This window comes from Lepidochelys kempii, chromosome 11 (genome assembly GCF_965140285.1).
Source record: "Lepidochelys kempii isolate rLepKem1 chromosome 11, rLepKem1.hap1, whole genome shotgun sequence".
In the NCBI taxonomy this organism is placed as follows: Eukaryota; Metazoa; Chordata; order Testudines; family Cheloniidae; genus Lepidochelys; species Lepidochelys kempii.
In genome coordinates, this window is record NC_136390.1 from 46,454,308 (window position 1) to 46,474,146 (window position 19,839).

The following is a 19,839-nucleotide window of genomic DNA, read 5'->3' on the forward strand; positions in this document are numbered from 1 at the left end:
TAGAAATTTATATTACATGCTCTGATACTCATTTTCTATGCCAGTTTTCTGGAGGCTACATAATCTGTACATTGTGAAATATGTAACACGTGATATGGAATTTATGTTTCACCCATGTTCATTGTAGTCACAATAACATTAGAAAACTTGAAATGTGTTTAACAGTTGAATCATTTGTATAGTCTGTAATTCATCTTGCATGCAGCATGGAATTTACACTGCAAAATTTGTGTTCCATATGGAAGGGGCTGTGTGTCACAGGTAAAAAACATTGCACTTTGTGGGGGGGGTTAACTCTTGTATGCTATGAAGTTTGCATTCAGTGCTCTGTTATTTATGGGGCATACGTATCTCAAAATCTGCATTTTACTCAAGTGTGTCGGTGGAGCTGCATTAAACACTGTAGAAATTATATATGCGTGTTGTGAAATTTGAGATATACATTGAGAAATTTTGCATTGTGCCAATGTGAAACTAGCGCGAGCATTTCACATCATGAAAATGTTTCATGATGTGAGGTATGTGATGGAATTTGTATTATCCAGAGGAAATCAGATTGTATTAAACCTCAGAAGTATAAGGCTGCATGGGGAAAAAAAAATATATGCACACTACACAACTAGGATGAAATCTTGGCCTTACAGAACTCCTATCATCTTCAGTAGGTCCAGGATTTTACCTCCAATCTTCATATGCATGTACTATAATTCTACTTGAAAGGTAGTGTAAGTTACCACTTACACAGCTTACTGATCGATTACATGTGTAAATACTCAAACTGCATATGAACTGCAGCCATTTCCCGAAAAGATTGTGTGTGCATTTTTGTGAGCAGCTTCTGATGGTTTAAAAATCTAGTCCATTTACAAATTAAGCTCAATGTGGAACTTAAACAACCTGAAGAAATGTGAAAGTTGGAGATGTTATGTTTGGTGTACTGTCGAGAGACTGTTTTCCATGGAGTGCTAGAGCTGAAAGTGAAGCACTGGAATAATGGTGAAGGTGAATTTCTCACAGCAACTATAAATAGCAAAAAGCTACCTCTTGCCTATATCAGATCTCTTATACATTATTACCAAACCTTCTGCAGCGTAACTACAGAGCAAAAGAGTGAAATACATGAGGACCTCACCTCTGAGTGATAGTGAATATACGTAACACAGTATCTTTACTTAAAAAAAGTAAAGTATTTTAATAAACACTCTTAATTTGGGCACAACCCTCTCTCTCTACGGGCCTTCCTGACAAGAATTGCTTGCATTGATTGCCTTGCCAAGGACTGCCTGATTTGAATCCCAGATAACTGGCTTACAGTTATCTGCAACCCTTCATTTGTGAGGTATGAAAAGCATGACATGATGATCAATTGTGACTTGTCACATCTCCTCACAGCATGCCTTATGTAAAAATCTCATCATAAAGAAGAAATTAAGACATGTCAAAACTGTAGCTGCCTGTGTGCGCCAAATGAAACTCAGCATGGGGACTATAAAAATGCTAGCTAAAGCCGAGAATGTATTAGTCATACTTACTTTTTATTATTTATTCATCGGTATTGTGGCAGCACGTAGAAGCCCCAGTCAAGAATCAGGCCCACGTTATGCTAGGCACTATACACAGACTTCAGAGGTTAAGTAAAACTATACCTTTCGACATCAAAAGTATGGTGAACGCTTCCTAGGTTTATGTTACATATGCCATGGAAAATTACTTTGACTCCACTGGCTTCTGTAGTATTTTGAAAATATGTTCACAATAATATTCTATTTCCACACTGGTAATGTCAGTGGGAGTCCTGGTAGTACCGTATTTAGACACATTGAGAAAACAGTAGGATTTACAATAGCTGGCAATGTGTTTTCCACTGCCATGGTACGTGTGTTTTTGTTAAAGTCTTTGTTGCTGTTGGGAACTTCTTTCTGTCTCTTTCAACTCTCTTTTACAGTGAGGTACTTATTTAGTGCCAATCACTGTAGTACAGAGGTGTTTTCCTGCTGTAGCTCTATATAGTAGACTAATATAAGCACTTCAAACTTTTTTTGTGAATAGTCATTTAAAGTTTTAAAGTAAATATTCTAACTGCTCACGACTCGTGTGCCTGCTTCCTGCAAATACTCTATGAACTGACGAACAATGAATATTGGAGAATATTCGCAGAGCGAGTGAAGTTGTATTTACACCGATAACTTTATTCTGAAAGGTACGCTCATCTACTCAGGGATCAGAATCATACCATGTCTCCTATATGATTCTAATAAGAACTAATCAACACAATCTCAATTTTGAACATTGAACATACAGATCAAGTTTGTACTATTTGCAGAAATTAGTCAAATATTTCAGATAATGAACATATTAAAGCTGTTCATAGAAAATTAGAGATAGAAAAAGTTATTTACCTAATTCTATTCAACAAGCTTGTGACATAACATCTGAATGCCTGTGCTTATGATTTTGACACTCCAGTGGCTGTGTGTTTAGTGTGTACTGCTAAGACGTTTCCTTACCATTATTACCCACTGCTAAAAACTTATTTTGGTTATTCCAACTGTGCACCCAAACACCATAAAATCCAGGTAACCAAATTTGTTACATGCCATTTTAAGCAATATGGATAACTGAAGAAAATCTATACGCAAGTGCTTCAAATGAGGAAGGTGAGTTTCAAATACCAAAACAGACATAGCCTTAACTACTAGGGGGAATTCAGAGATTAGAGAGCCATTATGAATTTATGTGTAAAACACAGAGTTGACTTGGACTAAGCAGGGATAGGAAAATTAAAACAAAATAAACGGATGAATATAAAATTGGTTGTTCTTTCTGCTCTTCAAACATGGGAACTGTATGTCCAGGTCGGATACAATATCCCTTCTGATTCCAGCCCAACCTTTCCATGGGACCCTCTGCTCAGTTCTTTATGTGGGGCTTAATGGTGGAGAAGGTCACCTTACTACAAGTGAATTTCACCAACTGTGTGTATCTTCAATTGTCCACCAAGCATACTTCAATATACCCCAATGCCAGCCTTACAACACTGCTGTGAAAGGTTACCAGCCATTAAAAAAACACCCTAACACTACTGGTGAAAACTAAAAGCCAGTGAGTGATATTTTAACTGCTCATAAAATATTTACCCATACTGCTTTCTAATTTGAGTCAGTGAGAAGTTGGTTATTTTTACATTATTTGTATAGCCTGACAACCACTTGTGGCTACTGAGAACAGTGTTATGATTAATTTTGGCCTACACAATTTTTGCCTCTTCTACAACTTTGTCTTTCCTTCCCCCTTTTTGTTTGTCTGTTTATTCATCTGTTATATTTTGTCTAAATCTTAGATTGTGAGATAAGATGACAATCTTTGTGTGGTGCTCCTGTAATTAATGTCCTCAACAGGCTAATGGACATCGATTTGTCAATCTCTCAGTAAGATTAGCAACATGAAATTTGTTTAGAGTCTTTGTCTGGGACATCACCGAAGAACCACCAGACCAGCAATTTGTGTGTACCAAATCAATAAGGGAGATCTGTCACATGCTACTAACGTCAAGGTGAACAACACTAATGTTGCTGCTCTCAAGAAATTCATGCTGCAGACTCTGAGCAAGTTACAAGACACAAAATTCATAGGTATGAACTAATTGCCTCCATGACAAACACGAAGTATGACCTTGCCATGTACATCAGGTGCAGACTTAAAGATGTCTCAGTCCTGGAGGAATCCAAGACTATGGGAATCTCTATTGTTGTGGTAAACTTTGTACAACTGCCCATAACAAACATCTTCAAACCTTCAAATCTCAAATGGCCAAAGCCCACATTACCATCTTTTATCCACGCAGCCATATACGTAGGTGTCTTTCATAGCCACCATTCCCACTGGGACATAGCAGAAATGATGCAGCTGGTGAGCAACTCACAGACTGGGCCTTGTTCGCAAATGTCCACCTTCTTTTTGAACTTAAACAACAAGGGACTTTTTGCTCGGCCAGATGGAACCCTGAACCTGGACCTTTACTTTCTGATGAAAGACTGTAGTGGTGCTCCTCTGCAAGCTTCACAAATAGTGCTTGGACACTTTCCTACAGCAATATCATCCCACTATTCTGCATGTCAGCTTTGGAGTTCTGCTGATTGAATCAATGCTGAAATAGTGCTGGAATTTCCACAAAATTAACTGGATTGCATATACCTCCGAAACTGAAGATGGGATACGTTACATCCAGTCAATCCCAGAGAATGCCTGCTTTGTTCACCTTCTTACCTGTCATAAATATAAAGGGAAGGGTAAACCCCTTTAAAATCCCTCCTGACCAGAGGAAAAATCCTCTCACCTGTAAAGGGTTAAGAAGCTAAAGGTAACCTCGCTGGCACCTGACCAAAATGACCAATGAGGAGACAAGATACTTTCAAAAGCTGGGAGGAGGGAGAGAAACAAAGGGTCTGTGTGTCTGTCTATATGCTGCTTTTGCTGGGGATAGACCAGGAATGGAGTCTTAGAACTTTAGTAAGTAATCTAGCTAGGTATGCGTTAGATTATGATTTCTTTAAATGGCTGAGAAAAGAATTGTGCTGAATAGAATGACTATTTCTGTCTGTGTGTCTTTTTTGTAACTTAAGGTTTTGCCTAGAGGGATTCTCTATGTTTTGAATCTAACTACCCTGTAAGGTATCTACCATCCTGATTTTACAGGGGTGATTCCTTTACTTCTATCTACTTCTATTTCTATTAAAAGTCTTCTTGTAAGAAAACTGAATGCTTTTTCATTGTTCTCAGATCCAAGGGTTTGGGTCTGTGGTCACCTATGCAAATTGGTGAGGATTTTTACCAAACCTTTCCCAGGAAGTGGGGTGCAAGGGTTGGGAGGATTTTGGGGGGAAAGACGTGTCCAAACTACGTTTCCCAGTAAACCCAGTTAGAGTTTGGTGGTGGCAGTGGTTATTCCAAGGACAAAGGATAAAATTAATTTGTACCTTGGGGAAGTTTTAACCTAAGCTGGTAAAAGTAAGCTTAGGAGGTTTTCATGCAAGTCCCCACATCTGTACCCTAGAGTTCAGAGTGGGGGAGGAACCTTGACATTACCCAAGCAACAGTGAAACATATTCCTCACAGCTATCGGAAGGTCTATCTCAAACAGGAGTATGTTAATGTGAATTAGGTACCATAGTTTGCGCTAGTAGGATCTACAGAGGGAAGTTACAATGCAACACTGCAACTCACCCACCCCTAGCCCGTGCCGTGGTCTAAACCCTTAGACACCTAGCATGCTTAGGCACTTTGTAAGTCCCGTGAGGAGCCTACCTGCACCTTTAAGTGCATAAATATCTTTATGAACCAGGCCTTTGATGACTTGTTCTCGTCAATCAGGAATCATATGGCAGAACAAGGAATTGAACACAGGTCTTCCAAGCTCCACTGGCCCGTCCTCCCTCTCTCACTCCAGGGCACAGGATGGAAGGCCATGCTGGAGCTATTGTGCCAATCCTGTGCCATCTGTGGATTCCCCTGTTGGGGAAATCTTCGAACAACTGCATCTATGGCCTCTTTGCACAGCTTGACTAGTGTAAAGCAGCTGCAGCTGGGGGCCAGGATTAACCCAAAGCATTTAAAAATGTACATATATTTCCCAATCTGTCACTTTATACTGAAATTAAAAGACAGGAATTAATTCTAGCAAAGGATGATTAGTCACTGATTAGAGTTTAATTTACTATAATTTTTTCTGATACATTACCAATTAGTGTAGCCGGAAATAAATATTTTACAGATCTATAATCAAGCCAAAGAATTTTTGGAGTCTCAATTGCCCTCTTACTAACAGTGTATTAAATTATCCTGATATACCTTCAGCTGATTATATCAAGGGCTGTTCTCTTCCAGAATTTAAGAAATAGTAATACATTAAAAGATACAGGGATATTGATTATTGTCATTTTTAATCTGTAATATTCCTCTGCATTTTGAGTTGGATATTGATAAGTATGTTTGAGACCTACTGTGCGCAGTCTCTCTTCAGCAGGTGATGTTAGGCCATATTCTTAATTTAGCCTTATTGTATATTCTGGGCTGGATTCTGTAAAGACAGACCCAAATCATGCCCTAATACTAGGGATACAGCACCCTCATGATTCCTCATATAGCTCTGTTTCTAGAATTCCCATAGTGGCCAGTCCCTTTTAGAGGGAATAGCACTGCTAGCTTCATAGGCTCCATCTTTATGAGTTGCCCAGGGTTACTCAACCCGCGCTCTGCCCCAGGCCCTGCCCCCACTCCACCCCTTCCCCCAAGTCCCCATTCCACCCTGCTTGTTCCCGCCCCCACCCTGCCCCCTCCTCCAAGCGCACCATGCCCTTTCTCCTCCCTCTCCCCCCAAATGCCTAGTGCATGCCGCTGAACAGCTCACCCACAGCAGGTAGGGGGCGCTGGGGGGAATGGGGAGGAGCTGATTAGGGGGCTGCTGGTGGGTTTTTCTGTGGGTGTTCCAGCCCCAGAACACCCATGGAGTTGGCGCCTATGGCTAGCTTAACTGCCCTTTGTTCCTCAGATCCAACTAGTGATAAAATTCTGCATGGCCAAGGTGAAGGGAAACTGGTGTAGCACGTGCACACACGACCGTGTATGTGGTAGGCAGCTGCAGGATCATCTCAGCTGTCAGACCATGCTCCCTTTTGGATAGCAGTCCCTACCCAGGCTGATGCAGGAGCTCGACGTTGCTCTGAGCACTTTTAAGTTCTATAGAGGGTTCTCGTCAAACGCTTGCATGAGGAGTAAAAGAGGATCTCCCTATCCTCTCCACACCACTCCCTACAAGACACCCAAAACACAGAGCAGAGAATAAGAGTCAGTGCTCAGGAGTCTGTCCCTTCCCCCTGATCTTTCTATATTTATTTTACTGTCTTCAATTAGAATAAAAAATCTGGTACATTGTGCACACAGAATAAGTATAATGCTTCAGACCACTTGATCATCATGGGTGCTAGGCAGAAACACTGGCATTCCAGTATATGACAGCTGCTTTGTTTAAGTACAACATTTTATGAACACTCCAAGACAACTGTAAATGTTATCTGTTTGCCAATATTTAAAGATCTGAAAGTCAGAAATGCCCTTGCCAACTGTTTTTGTCAAGTGTGATTTCAGAAATCTTGAAAAAGCTAACTATTGGCAAATAAATCATGTTAGTAGTATTATCCCACATAAGGGAATATTGTTGTAGCCAGCAACTCACTAGTGTCTTGTATAAAATAAGATTCAGCCAAATGTTTGCACTTTTAAAGGATTTTTGTTCACCTAGGTAAATTGCTCTAACTCTAAAAAGAAAAAAAGAAAAGAAACAGTAATTGCTACATTGTACTTTCTTTACAATGAACAAACATGAGTATGTAAATTGAATATAGTAACTAATATACATACACATATACTGTTTCTTAAGACTGCCTGGCATAATAAATTCAGTTATTTTCCAGTGCATAATATTATTTGGGGACTGTTAAAAAACAATGCAATTTCTCTGATGTAGCACTAGCTCCCGGCAGTTCAGCCTACCAACTGCAGACATCTCTTTGCATGCATTTTTAAGAGAGTCAATTGCCAAGCTAAGCAAAATGCTGCGTTGCAGGTTAGATACTCTGACAGGTGGTCTGTACTTGTCAGCTTCCTGGTTTTTTCTTTATTATTAAACCCACCCTGAAAAAGTGAGCAAGGGCTTAGTCCACACGAAAATGAACTACAGCACAGCTGCGTTGAGGGAAAGACCCAAAATGTCCCAATGCACTGTAGCACAGGGAACAAAACAGTAGCCTACCGCAGAACACTGTGATGTTCTGACCGACAATATTTATGTGGATCCTATGGCCACAATGACATTTCCGAGCAATACATCCGCTACGTCTCTTATATGGAGCATGGCTATGCTTGTCACATCAATGGCAGGCAGACTTAAGGTTCCACGCTGCTCTGTTGTCCCTGGTATAGTGCAAAGGGCTGTAAATGAGTAAGCAGAAGATGTTCACGTCACTGGATTCAAGAATGAATTAGGAATTAATTATATTAAAGATGGGAATTATATGTCCCATGAGAAAAGAACATATGGGACACTGTTGGCTGGAACAGTCATTCAGTTAAAGTGGAAGTAGATTATGAAGGTTTAGGTCTGAATTACAATCAATTTTTCTGTCGTTATGGGAAAGCTGACTGAAAAAGGGCATCATCTCCGACACTGCTGGTAGAGAGATTATAGAAGAAGTATGAAGAGAAACAGATGGACAATTACCTGAGAGAATGCAAAAGCAATTCCTTGGGCCATAGGAATCTTTTCTGGAATCAACTGGAATCAACTGATCGTCCAGGAGCATTTAATTGGGGGAAAATGTTAAATACAAACCTGAAAAAGGGATGAAAGTTCCCATCAAAGATGTTTAATGTGTGTCAGAACAAAACTTGCTCGCTCTTCACCTCTATCTTCCATCACAGTGGTACTCAACCTATTTGCTAAATCTTCATGTAGCAAGAGTAGAATTAAAAGGGAAAGCCCTGCTAATGAAAGCAATGTTTCTAAATACTGAAACTACTTTTCCCTGTGATATCTGTGATCAACCTTAGGAACCCTAAGAAATATAGACTGAACAATTCCTCATCAGACGGGGAAAAGAATACGAGCCTCACTTTGATGAAAGCATTAAACAAAGGCTGAAGGGGATTCTTAAAATTAAAGGAACATTTTGTTAAAGAAATGTAATCAGCTAAAAGGATATGTTCTTGAAAAAGTGATCTGTGCCAAAGAATGCATCTTAAAATCTTCTGCTTAGTGTGAATAATCTTGCAGACCAGATTTAAACACACATCTGGCTTATTCGGCCGTTCTTATCTTGTGTTTATATTGCATGGATGCAACGAGTCTATCATGAGCCTGCGTTCTTACTCTGCCTGCCTTCAGCACAGAAAGAGAAACTGGTATTTGCCAGTAACAGTAAGCTTTGTGCTTTGAATAAATGAATGAGTCATGATTGGATGAATTATTCTCCCTTTATTCTTATACTTTTGCTTTAATAAAGCTTGATCTCAGACAAATCATTGCCTTGTGTGTGTGTCTGAGTGGTGACAGTAAGAATCCAGAAAAAAAAAATGTTTTTGGTCACCAAGCTCTGGACACTCAATTATTAAGTTATATAATTGCAAAATAAGACCAATGGCTCCAAGACACTGAAAACCTTGAGTACCATGGATAAAAACACTTGTGAGAAAGCTAAGGGCTAGATGGTGTTCTGATGACGGCAGCTGTTTTTCCCCCCTTAAGGAAGGTGACTTCATAGCAATAATGGATATTCACAGTGTTTCAGTGGTAAGTAGGAAAAAATGTACCAGCAGCTCCTACAATAACATATCAACAGATACACCATGTATGCTTACATTCTCTGATGTGAACAGGAAACATAAGGGAGAAACAAATATGTCAGTGGAATGCCAGCATATACAATCAGTGGGTTGAAGACTTCAGTGGGGTTGGCTCCAATGCACTAGGACAATGGTTTTCAACCTGGAGTCCACAGACTATGTCTAAGATTTCCAAAGGGAAATCTGTGCCTCCCTTCAAAATTTTTTTAGGGGTCCACAAATGAAACAAGGTTGAAAACCACTGCACTAGGAGAAGAATTTGGCCCTCCATGGTTTAAGAGAAGAGGCAGAACAAGAGATAAAGATAACAGAAATTGCCTTGTAATTGACATTCTAATAGGCAGATGTATCCAAGCAACAGTCAAAGTAATTAAACTATTTGGGCATGAATCAGAAGAAAATGTGTGCAAAAAAGGAATATAAATACAGGTAGCAGTCCTGATGAGCTGCAGAGAAAACTGTCCTTTTCTAGAACCTAGAAAAACTGTCACCATTATATTAATTCATTTCACAGTATACTAAAGCACACCAAGACAAGGTGACTAGTTAAAAGATTGCTCATAAAACTGATTAATTTTTCTCAGGTTTTCAGCTCTTAACCTTAACACCAGACACTACATCATATTAAATTATTGCACAACTAATTCTTGCATATTTAGGTATCTTTGTAGAATAAGGCACTATTATAGTATTGCTATGACATCATGATCATTATGGTTCAGAAGACAAACTTTTTTTCAGGTGCTTGTAACTTCTGAAAATATATCACTTTAAATTTCAAAAAACACACACTGCCTGATTTAAAGTGTTTCAGGCTTGTTGTCAGCGTAATGGCAAATACTTTTGGTGTAAAAGAAACTAACTGCAGAAAACTGAACTGATGCATAACGAAATCAGAAAATTTAGAATTATGGTTCCCACTGCACCTTTAGCACCATCCCAGTGCAAATAGGGAAACACATTAAGCAGTACACATTGAGTCATTAAAGTAACGGCACACACAGTAATACAAAACATTATGAAAGCAGAAGAGAATCAAGTTACGGTTACTTTGAGAAACAGAATTTCTTGACTTATGTCTATAAAACATGTTAACAGAAGATCAGAGTCTGCCTCAAGTAGAAGCCAAGAAGCTCTAGGAGATTGACCTTGTGGAGTTTCCTCCAAATTCTTCTGTGAGGTAGCAAGGGTTTGCTCCCACTCAAAAGTAACCACGGTTTCAGTCCATAAATGCAAGAGTGAAGATTGATGGGGATCTGCTCAGCTCATGGAGCCATTAACATGCCCTGTGCCTCTGCTGCTCTGGCCAACGTGCATGTCTGGCCTTACTCCCTGGTCTATCAGAACTAGATTGCTGGGGACTGCCTAGCTGGTGCTTGCTTTTGTTCCCCAGCATAAAACGGACTCTGCTGTTATGGAGTCCTTTAACAAAGCTTCTGGCTTTTCTCCTCTATAAAGAGTTATTGCAAAAGCCACTGAAGCCAATGAAGAGATCCTCTGACTCCAGTGGGCTTTGGATTGGGCCCCATGTGCTGGGTGCAGAGGGGACAAAGTACATCCCTGCCCATCTCTGTCACTTCTAGGTCACTCCCCCAACTTGGAAATCCACAGAACTACTGAGAGTTCTAAGAGACTCAGGAGCAGGGAGAAATGCTGCTGTAGAGACAATCTGATGCTACCATACAGAAGGGGAGATCCATGTGTGGAAAGGAAATATCCCTCAGGCCTACAGCTGGTAGGAAAAACATGGTGTCAATTCTGCAGGAAATTCTGACATTGTGAAATTTGTTGTTCCAAATTGGAACAAAAAGCCAAAAATATCAAAATTTCTCATGAACACAAAATTCTATCAAATCAGAACCATCAAATGGTTTTGATAATGTTGAAACCAATATAAACTATTAATCATTATATATATATATATATATACACACACACACACATATATATATAATATTAAATTCTAAATATAAAAGTCAAAATGAAATTTATCTAAATGATCAAAATCAAAACGAAACACTGACATTATTGAAATGAAATAAAAAAATAAAAACGATTTGTTCAGCCTCTCCCTTTCCCCCGGAAATTTGGTTGAAATCAACACATTCCTGTGAAATGTTTCAATTTTGATGAAACTATATTTTCAGACAAAACATTTTCATCAGTTATTTTTTCAGCTTGACTCTGGGCACAATGTGGCTCACAGGCGTTTTCTTCATGAAATATGTCTGCTTGCACAAAACAGTCATCTACAATAAATTGCATCTCTAAAGAGAAGGAAGTATCACAAAAGGTAATTCTGTGTTGTCAGCAATAAGTCACCTCTTGGTCAGGAACTGACTGAGCTACAGAAGAAGTTAATAGAATCTTCCAATGGAAATTGCAGTCACAAACATGTACTAACAGGAGCAAAAGAAAAGAAAGATCCCTGAAAATGTGAAAGATTGTTTGATTGGAAAAAAAAAACATGCAAAAATTACCCAGATCCATGCAGAACACACCTCAAGGCGATGACATCTCTTTAGCCTGGATTGGCAGAACATGATGGCTTCCTTTTAGGAAAGAAGAAATTTGACCTTCCCTAGTGTAAAAGATCCACAGTTGTTTCCAGTGTAATCAGAGAAGAAAATACTTATGGAAAATATATTCTTCTTTGACTGAAAGGTTAGTGTTCATCTGTGTTAAATGGTTGTTTTATTGTAGGAACAGCTGACTATTTAATGGGACAAATGCTTTCCTTTTTCATGGCTGCATTTTGTACCATCAAGTACTGATTAAGCATGATGAACAATGAACAAGAGAATGCATAGAAATATACACACATGCCTCTGTGGTAGTAATGGAAGACCTAACTGCTCAGGCATGGACTATAGAGAATGTTAAATGAAGGGCTGGGGAGGAAATAAGGCTGCAGTTAGTTATTGGATCACTAACAGTGGCCTTTTAACTCAATATGCACATCAGTTATTTAGAAAAGAAGCAATACTAGATTCAGTTGGAAGTAACAGAAGATGTGATCAAGGGCATAAATGTAGGAAAAACATGGAAAGCAGTGATCACAATCTTATTTGATAAAGGGATTGAAGTTGCTGTTGCTGAAGGTTTAACTTCATTCTTTGTCCCAGGAGTCAAAAGAGACAGAAACAGCATGCAATGTTATTAATACAGTTAAGAAAAATAAAGCAGCTAGCACATCCCAAAGACTGAGACACATTTCTAGTTGGAGGCTATTTGGCAGTTTAGAAGCTTTAAAAGCTGACAAAGCAGGAAGACGTATAGTGCTTCAGAAAATCCTGAAGGAAATACCAAATCTTCTGGCAAAGAATTGTATTTAATGGGCAGTGCCAGAAATCTCAGCATCTAACACAGAGCCTAAAATTCATGGACAAGGTAGTTTAGTCTAAACAATAAAATCTATACAATCTCTCACTACCACAACTTCTGCTTCTACTACTGCTGCTGGTCTTGCCTGTCTTGTACCACGGCTGCGTTTTCTCCTCTCTTCTGCTACGGCTTGTAGTGCAGTTACAGAATGTGACGCAGACCATTACTGCTGCTTTACCAAAATCATGAATGATAGCAGCATCCACCTCTGCTTTTAGCTCTACCTCTTTTTTAAAATCAAATATTTTGAGGGACTTTACTGATGCTGGTTTAAAAATTGTACAAAACTTTTCCCTGGCTTGGTTTCCTCTTCCTCCTTTTCCCTCACCTCGTTGTTTATATTTCCTTTCGTTTTTGTTTTCTTTCCAAGTCTTGTATGCAACCCATCAAAATCTCTTCATCCAGTTCTCCTGCCAAATGAACGATTCCTCTCAATTCCAGAAAGAATGGCGACACTCAAGCTGCCAGCTTTCACTGCTTAACACCAAGTTTGTTTGTTTTGTTAACGGTATTTGGGCCAGATCAGGACCTGGGGCAATGTAACTGCAACTCCATGGAAATCAGTAAAGTTGCATCACCCTACTTACATCTAGGACTCTTACCAGTTCCTGTCTGATGTGACCTATGCATTTTGGTTTTATTTACAAAGGTGCTGAACTGGTGACAGGTGCACCATTACTTTTTGCTTTCTGGTTAAACTGAAAAAGGGCCAAACCCAACTCCCCCTAAAATCCATGGAGAAGCTCCCAAAAGAGGAAACGTGTTCTGGTTTAGTTTCCCACATGGACCATTTCACAAAGCTCTATCCCACAGAAATGAAATTCTGAAAATCAAGGATGCTGAAATCTGTGGTGATAGTATATTCCATGCTGACTGCATTTCTATCGACTATATTAAACTAAAGCTGCTTAACAACTAAAGTGCTGCAGTAATCTAGGTGCCTTGTGATTCTGTGGTTTTAGATACAAAATCAGACCTGACAAAGCATAGTTAGCAGTTACATTTGCTAACAGATGACTTCTTATTAAAAATTATTATTAAAATATAAAAATACATTTATTAATCCTACTCAGTCACTGGATGATACATCAGATAGGGGACAGAAATGCATAGAAGTTGTGTGCTTGGATTAAAACATTTGCTATGACCTTTTATTTGCATCTTGAGGTAAAATATCTGCTACCTAGCACATTTGTACTTGCCATAAACTCAAGTCTCTGAATTGTGTGTCCAACATATTCAAGCAGATAGGAGATATCTTTGATTAAAAAAATTAGAAGGACCTGATTTACCATTGCCCTGCACCTTGTGTAATTATTTTCACCAGCGCAAAATGCTATCAAATCAGAAACGTAGCATTTTGCATTGGCGTAAACAGCACAAAGTGCACAGCAAAGTGAATCAGGTGCAAGAATGTTCCGTTCTTACACAGATTTGGTTTTTAACCTTCTCTAATCCAACTGTTTGATATAGTTTAAGCATTTTTAATATGTTCATTTCTTTTATGTGAATACCTTCACTTCCCAAAAGATTGATGCCTGGATTGCATCAAAGTTTGCCTATAAAAGTCAGGATAAACATAATAGCGGAAGGGGCTGTTGTTCTTCAGAAGGACACTGTCATTTCGTTGTGGACAGGTAATATCTGAAGAAAATAAACATTCAGAAAAGACCCCGTTGTTTTCTGTTCACATGCTTCTGGCCATGAGTATCATTCTCTGCCATCCCTTTAGACCTGTGGTCATATAGAACTAGGTGACTGCCATTCCCTTTGAGTATACTGTCAGTCCTTGTCAATACATGCTTCGCTTTAATGTAATTTATCTCCTTTTCACTGATTTAGTATTTTCTGCACCAATTACACTAGGATGCTATTACTTCTATATGCCCCGTTATTTTTTATTGTATGTTCTACACTCAAATGTCCTCTTTCTAGGGAGAGAATGTATTAAGAATTCTGTGGAGCCAAGTTAGCATTAATATACTGGAAAACATGGTGAAATTAGACTTTCATTTACAATTGTATGAAAACACTGTAGCTAAAATATCATAACAGGAAAACAAGAGATGATTACATTTTCATTTATCTGAGGAAAAACAAAATAAAGTGTACACAACTGTCTGAAAAAAATATCAGTTCAACCAATATTATTATTATGATTACTTATTATTTGTATAGCAGTAGAATCTAGAGGGCAAAAACAGGCAGGAGATAGTCGCTATCCCTAAAGAGCTTCCAATCTAAAGAGACAATGCAAAGAAAATGAAAATAAGAAATAATCAGAAAATTCAGGATGAGGGAAACCGTAACGAGGACCATGTGTTTACCTGGGCTGACTGGTAACAAGCAGCAGCCATTATGATGAGCGAGAGAGTTGACCCAATTGGAGGTCAGACAAGATAGTGAGGACCAGGGGGGCCAGAATCCAAGGGTCAGATGAGATTTCATTGTGGAAGTTGCTAACGAGGAGTGAGTGACTGTGAGGAGAGAGAGTCAAAAAATCAGGTGGTTGGGAAAGTAGGGGAGTCGATGATTGAGGGGGAGAGGAGAAGGAACTTGAATGGGGAGGAGGGAGGATTGGTAATGGCTTGATTGAGAGACAAGCCTTACACCCCCAACTTGCTCTTCTGGGGAATATTAAGGGGCAAGGTGTGTAAGAGAAGAGGTGGATGTAAAAGATGGCAGCTGCAGAGGAAGTGTCAGTGATGGGTTGAATACAGGTCTCAGTGAGTACCAAGGGATGGTGGGAGTAAGAACTGCAGAGGCTGTGGAGATCAGTGATCTTTTTGTGGGGAGGGATAGCTCAGTGGTTTGAACATTGGCCTGCTAAACCCAGGGTTGTGAGTTCAATCCTTGAGGGGGCTATTTAGGGATCAGGGCAAAAATTGGGGATTGGTCCTGCTTTGAGCAGGGGGTTAGACTAGGTGATCTTCTGAGGTCGCTTCCAACCCTGATATTCTATGATTCTTGGAGCCAGCATTGCAGAGGGAGTGGAGAAGGAGAAGGGAACATGGAAGGTACCACGTGGAACATTTAAGAGCTGAGACATGTTCAGCACTGGATATTACAGAGATACCTGGAAATTAACTTTAGCAAAAGAAAGCTCATGCTCAAAGACTGCTTTGAGACCCAGTTATAATGTGACAATAGTGTGGGTCTGTGGCAATGAAGCTATTCAGCATGCTGAAAAATGGGTACATTGGAGTAGCTATTGAAATTAGAGCTGGTAGAAAAATCTTGACATTTTTCATATGTGAAAAAATTGCTCATTTTGAATTAGCTCTAGTTGAAATATAGATCTTATTCAGAGGTCAACCATGAAAAAGGAAGCTCAATTAATGTACAGTTGGATGTGTCCTTTGAGCAATGCTAAAGAGCTGATATATATATATATACACACACACATACATACACATATATGCTGCTACACCTCACCTTAGCTGTGACAGCAGCCGCTGCCGATATATAACATTGTACAGTTACTCATGTGTAGCTTGCCTAATGGTGAGCCCCCCTCCCTACAATATATGGCAAAGTTGTCATAAAACGCTATGTCTAACTTTACAATGGGGCGATGTACTTGACTGGAAAATAAACATGTATTGCTGAAAAAGTGATGAATTAGTACTGGTTGAAAGGGTGGGCAATTCATTGGTCACAGGTCCATACCGCTATGATAGCTGCAAATTGAACAATAATTTAACACAGCTGGGGAGCCAGCAATGCACCATAGATTCTGGAGACATGGGCATTTGTCTGTGGCTAAACTAACATTTTAGAATCAATATTTGTCCTAATTAAGAGAAGATGACATAGGATAGCCTTTCCAGTTTAGACCAAAGGTCCATATAGTACGGTACCATATCATAGTGTCATATACTTCAGAGCAAATGCAAGGAACCCCATAGTGGACAATTATGGAATAAACTGTTCATAGGCAAAGTTTCTTCCTGATCCTTATCGGTTTGTGGCTGATTTATACCATAAAGCACAAGGGTTTATATCCCATCATAAAAATTAATCCTCCCTAATGCAACTGTGGATGTTCCCCTTATCCATATAAATGTCAAATCTTTTTTTGAATCCTACTAAGCTCTTGCATTGTGTGGCAGTGAGTTCCACAGCATATTTATTCACTGTTAAAAACTGTTTCCTTTAATTAGGTTTAAATGTGTTGCCTTTCAATATCTCATTCTTGTATAGGAACGCCAAATATAGCTCCCTCACACCATTCATTATTTATTTCGCTATCTTGTCTCCATTCAAAACTAAAAAGTTCCAGTCCTGCATTACATCTCCCAACATGCATCACTATCTCTCCTCTTGATGCATCAGTTTGTATTTGTCAAAACAATTTCATTTGCTATCGTGCCTCTCATTCCCCCTACCATTACTAGGTCCTTGTGAAGTTATAACTTTCATTTACCATACCAGTTTTCATTACCAGTAAATAACTTATTGTCATAATCCCCCTCACCTCCAAGTGCCACCTTGCAGCTGGATGCAATAATACCAGGGTTACCACCTCAGTTTCCACTCTCAAGCTCCTTCAAGACTGCACAAGTTCTTTTGGACCCAATATTATACCTACCAGGGGCTAATTTATTATTCCACTGAGTGCAAATAGTCCTTACAAGTTCCAAAACACACTCCATTTATTCCATGTACAGTGCTCATAAACCAAGTCGAGCAACATATCTCCTAACCCCAGTTCCAGAATCTTCTCCTGTATCTGGGCTTTCCATTAAGTCCTACCTACTCTTTTACTGGAACAGCCACCCTGGGTTCTTTCATCAGAACAGCCACCTTGCACGCTTCTGCCTGGGAAAGGTAAGCAAGCTAGCCACTCTGCTGGTCTTCTAGCCCTCAGGCCTCTTCAGCCTCCCAGGCCTAACTGTCTAACTGAATACTGTCGGCAGGCTTGTCCCTCTGATGGTTTCCTGCCCTCAGCTTTCCACAGTGAATTCCAGCAACTCCCTCCAGGAACCTACTTCATCTTAGCATGTGTGCAACATGCCTCAGGTGGCACAAGACCAGGATTCATCACCGATTTGGTCTGCTGTTTGGATCATTAGCTTCCCCAGCCTGGGCTGGGTACCTATGGGAAGTTCAACGTGAACACTGACCTATTCCCCAGTCATAACTGTCTTCCTCTCATTTATTAGTCCCAGATGCTAGCCCACCTTCTTAATCAAGTCAACCTGACCAGTGGTTCTCAAACTAGGGGCGCCGCTTGTTCAGGGAAAGCCCCTGGAGGGCCAGACTGGTTTGTTTACATTGGCAGGTTTGGCCAATTGTAGCTCCCACTGGCTGTGGTTTGCCATTCATAGAATCATAGAATCATAGAATATCAAGGTTGGAATGGACCTCAGGAGGTCATCTAGTCCAACCCCCTGCTCAAAGCAGGACCAATCCCCAATTTTTGCCCCAGATCCCTAAATGGCCCCCTCAAGGATTGAACTCGCAACCCTGGGTTTAGCAGGCCAATGCTCAAACCACTGAGCTATCCCTCCCCCCAGGCCAATGGGGGCTGCAGGAAGCAGCGCGGGCCGAGGGATGTGCTAGCTGCCCTTCCCGCAGCCCCCATTGGCCCGGAGCGGTGAACTGCGGCCAGTGGGAGCCGCGATTGGCTGAACCTGTGGACGCGGCAGGTAAACAAACCGGCCCGGCCTGCCAGGGGCTTTCCCTGAGCAAGCGGCGCCCCTAGTTTGAGAACCACTGACCTAGACCACACCCAGGCAGGCACAGGGGAGCTGGACCCACTTCACTTACAGGGGCCAACCACCCTGTAATACTTATGTCACCAGCAAAGTCACCAGCAACCTCTCCATTCACCCTCTTTGCCAAATCACTGATAAATCTATTAAACAACATTGGTCCTATTGTTTCAGGCACCCCGCTATTACCTTTTTATCATGTTGAAAATTGACCATTTAGTCTTATATTTTGTTTCCTGTATATTAACAGAATCTGTAATGGCACATCCCCTTGTGTGTGCTTGGTTGTTTTCTCAATTACAAGCATAATTCCTTAGCTCTTCAGGTTATGTACTAGTCAATGATAAAATAATATTTAGCAACTTGTGTAACACTTTGCATGGTCAAAGTGCTGTTTGAACATTAACTAAGGACCAGATTGTGCCATTAAGTAGGGGGTGATGTGTCATAGCAGAGTTTCAGAAGGCATGGTGCCTCTCCGTAGCTCCTGCTGAACACAGCTGCTGTACCACTCCTTAGGAGGGTGCAGCATGCATTTCCCCCTTCATAACTGCCTAGCTCCACTAGACTGTGCAGAGGGATGGGGCCATGAGTACAACCGCCTCCCTACAAACACTTACAGGGATAACATACCGGCTACAATTACGGCTGGCCCATCTCAGAGCTGCAAGCGAGGAAAATGCATTGCATCCTGCCTGCACCTGTCCCAGGCACTACTGCAATCTTACCTTAACTGTGACAGCAGCAGCTGCCAAGTAGTTCTCTTGTCCTGCAGCAGGTAAAGTGTGTGCTGTGGTGACTCGGAGAGACCAGCAGTTAGTTTTTTACTCTAATGGGAAAGCAACCAACCTTGTCTTTAAAATAATATTTCAGTTCTGTTTCCAGAGATTGTTCTGACAAAGACCCTTAGTAGTCTCTGATGCCCCCTGGTGCTTAATGTGATGTGATGGGTGAGCAGCCATCACTGCAAACAAACTGCTAGGAAAGTGTTAACTCAAGTCTTTTCCTATTTTAAAATTATACAAATTATTTTATAACAAACCTTCCCCTTTTTATTTTGACTGTTCTTATTTGATGAGACAGCAATAATTTCATTTGCACACTCTTACATTTTACACATGGCCCTTCAATGAGTTTGGTTAGAATTTGGTCAACCGCGCCTTCAGGTGTTATAGATAGTTAAGGTGTCAGAGTATACTCTGCACTTCTGTAGCACCTTTCAGCTGGGGAACACAAAGCACAAAAAGCAATTATTTTAGCCTCACAGCACCTTTGTGACGCAGGGACCGATTATCCTCCTCATTCTACAGGTGTGGAAACTCAAGCACAGACCAGTTCAGTG